The sequence below is a fragment of the Grus americana genome, chromosome 4 (genome assembly GCF_028858705.1).
Source record: "Grus americana isolate bGruAme1 chromosome 4, bGruAme1.mat, whole genome shotgun sequence".
Lineage (NCBI taxonomy): Eukaryota > Metazoa > Chordata > Aves > Gruiformes > Gruidae > Grus > Grus americana.
Window position 1 is genome coordinate 72,764,764 of NC_072855.1, and position 3,637 is coordinate 72,768,400.

Sequence of the window (3,637 nt, forward strand, 5' to 3'; positions counted from 1 at the left end):
ATAAATTAGCATTTCTCAGTTTGACCATGATCTTATTCCAAGTTATCCCGGAGTTGTTTAAGTTTACAAGAGCAAAGGAAGATTTGGGGAGGGGGATGGGGTGGGTGTAAGCCCACAGAGTGAATTATGTAAATTCTGAAGTTCTGAGTAGCCTTAGTTTTGGTAAAAATGAGGAAAAAATCTTAATAAAAATACTGGTATGATTTTGTAGTAAGTAGGTAAATACAGTTTCTGTCTTTTCAGACTTTCATCTTGAAGTCCCTGAAAACGTGATCGTTTGCTGGAAGTGATGTTCTCTAACCACATATACCATTGCAGGGTCCGCTAGAAAAGGGACATTGTAAATGTGAGGAAGTTCAGAGCTTGAATAACCATGCAAAACTGTACAGAGACAGATGCAGAACGATGGACTGGCTCCATGGGTCATTACTAATTATCACTTGTTCCACAGCTAAGTGCATTGAATAATAGTTCTAGGGAAGATAACAGGGGTTTGTATCTAGTTTAAGATAAAAATGAAGACAGGATTGACTCACTCAAGAAACAGAACACACTGAGGATGCGGCCATCATTAAATTGGCTATGATGTAGGTGAGTTTGGAGGATTATCTACATGTAAACAAATATTTAAATGCATATGGTACCTACTAATTCATATACGTATTCAGCTTTGTCTTTTATTTTTACTTTTTGTTATCCTTTGAATTTTGTGTACAGCTGACAGGATGGGAACTTTCACCTGAACCACCCGAAACCTTTCGGTCTGCCCCTCACAGGGTAAAAAGAACATTGTGTCAAGGTCCAAGAGTCCGTTGAATTCTGCAGACCTCCTGAAGCTGGAGCCCGTGTGTGACTCCATTACTCACACGTGCCCCACAGCAGGGTAATTGAGACCTCATTAATGCTACTTAGGAGAACGACTTCCAAACTGGAACTACTCCAAAAGCCAGGATACCTCATTAATAACAGTCAGTGATAGCTGTCTTGTATGAATGCGGTGAGTCAGGTTCTGAGATTGAAGTGTCCGACTACTCCTTTTTTTCCAGCCTAAACCCACAGAGACATTTGTGGAACAGATCACATAAGCATAATAAAATTTGGCCCTAGATGGAAATGTGATACAGTTAAAGTCCTTTCTAATGACTTGCATGTAGAGACGGTTGCTTATGTAACTTTAGATTTGTACTATTATCCAAGTCACGTTACAAAGCCATAGTAATAGCACAATTTGGTAATGCTTTAAGTTTCAGGTCTTTATTTAAGCAGAATGAGAACAAGTAACAGGTAGTCATTTCCCCACGACACCCTTGTTTTACTGAAATAAATTAGCTCAGTAAGAAAGTTTAGAAGATCATCAATTTCAGGACGTGGCGATGCCTTCATCATCTACTCCGGGAAGGGAGGGCTTATGAGCAGCTTCTCTTCCCGCCAGCAGCAGAGCTCACCATACAGACGGAGGATTTGCTGTTGGACGTGGGCTGTCGGACCCGGCATGGGACGGGTGGGCAGCGGCGGGCTGTGCGGCAGCGATGTGTGGAAAAGCAGATGCGCAGGGCTGTCCTCCGATCCCGCGTCCCTCCTGTAGGAAGCACGGGGTGGGGGCTGGCTGCTTATTTGTTTCTCCTGTGCCACCGAGGAAACAAAACCGTATTGCACTGATTTGAATTTTTCTTTATGTAGTCATTTTCCACTTAGCAAACAAAATTGCTGTGACATTTTCATGCAGTGTTATACTGTAAAAGATTTGCCTTTCTCAGCCTGCTCAGGAGCCTGTCTTTTCCCACTCTCTGACACGTAGCGTAAAAAAACTGTGGTTAAAATTCAACCAAAAAACATTTTACATTTGCACTACAAATCTGTACTAACTTTCAGGTACTATACATCAGAGCTAGCATTTAAAATGTACGTTTCAAATTCTTTAGATGATTTTTTTTAAAAAAAATCCAGTTATTTATTCTGTGTAGTCATTTACATTGTATTTCAAAACAATGTTGTTCTAATTCTTTAGCTCTTAATCTGAGTCACCCTACATGTTGATAGTTAATATAGTAATTGTTAATATAAATACATTTTATAATCACTAAAGCGTATGGAGTTCCATCTGATTCACATATGCACACCCAGAACTATTAGTCACCCTCTCTATTCAAGTCACAGCCAGAACAATGAAACGCAGAGAGCAATGTGGTTAATGTATATTAGGCCTCAGGAAAGCTGAACCTCAATATATTAATTAGAGTCTCTAATCAAAATATGAAAGTTTTGCATCATAGTTTTGCAACTACATTTTCTTGTTCCTGGCACAGAACCAGTATTACAAAAACACAGTAAGAAAAACAATACAATTATACGCATGTGTCCATATATGTGAGTCTCTATGCATATGAGAAAGTGTTTTTCTCGTAATTTCTTCAGCATTTTTACCATTATTTTTTGTGTGATCTTGTGGCACAAACCATAAGTCTTCATTACCAGTTTTGAAAAGGGAGGCCAGCTTGCATGCGTGAAGAAACTCGATGGCGCTTGTATCTGATGGTGCAACAATTCAAATGGTGGTAGGGTGAAAAGAAAGGTGAATGCAACTCCTGCAAAGTCAAGACCGGCTGTGTTAACATGTTAGCATTTGTAAAAACCTGTTGAATTTGCATGAGAAAACAGTGTACAAAGAAAAACCTGATTAGTATTATGCACTCTTCTCTTTCCAGTTCCCAAGGAGACGTTGTCTGTCTTCGGTTAACTGCTCCATCTGGGCCATGAGTCGCCCCAGAGGCGGACATTGGTTTGAGCTGACAGTAAGTCTGAAGCGGCTGAACAATTTCTTAGGACGCCACTGGGGGGGGGGAAATAAATTGTTAAAGGTTTGAATGATGCCGAAGTCCTGAACAAGACTGAAATCTTAGTCCTTGGTTAATTCACTTTACACTCTTGCAACTGCAGCCCAATCTGCTAAAGACGACTATTAATGATAACTTTTCCCTCCATTTAACTGTTTGCAATGTAGGCTGTTTGGGGCAGAGCTTTCTCCATACGTTCATGTAGAGTCTTGGATATTGGTTAGAGTAACACCCTGGAGGGACAAGTATCACGTAAACAATAAAGGAAACATTGCCACAACCGCTTTATATGGAGAGCACTCATTTCGTGATGATTGGCATCGTGGTGGTAGTAGAAAATAAATTATGATGAATGGTTTAACAAGAAAAATCAAAGTTCATAACATACACAATAACAGAGAACATAATTTAGGAGAGTTGATGTGTTCGAGGGCCGCGCACAGCTGCATTTTCTTTATTTATGCAAGAGTCATTGTTACATACGATGCTAATTAATAATCACTCGAAGTAATAGGATTAAAACTTGACAAAAATCAGACTGAGTGAGTTTTAAGCCATATTAGTGGTAGCATTTCCCTCTCAGATTTCTGACTAATGAGGCGGAAGGGTAGCATGGATCTGTAATTGTGTGTATGCATATGTAATTGTAGCCGCACTCCCGGAGAGAATGAGAAGGAGATGTTGTACGGCAAGGTATGCCAACAAAGGGGAAAAGATGATAAAAGGAAGTGGGGCAGTGCCTGTTGACTGTGTGTGTTGCGTTTTGTGTGGCAAGGTTTTGGTAGCGGGAGGGGCTACAGGGG

General features: G+C 40.3%; 1 long non-coding RNA gene across 1 annotated transcript; it reads left to right on the forward strand.

The window, feature by feature from the left end:
* The first annotated feature begins 469 nt into the window (after window positions 1-469).
* On the forward strand, window positions 470-2,776 carry LOC129206111 (uncharacterized). The gene is made up of 3 exons (XR_008577000.1): window positions 470-591; window positions 718-883; window positions 2,706-2,776. It is a non-coding gene; the product is annotated as an uncharacterized LOC129206111 (long non-coding RNA).
* The last annotated feature ends 861 nt before the right edge of the window (window positions 2,777-3,637 follow it).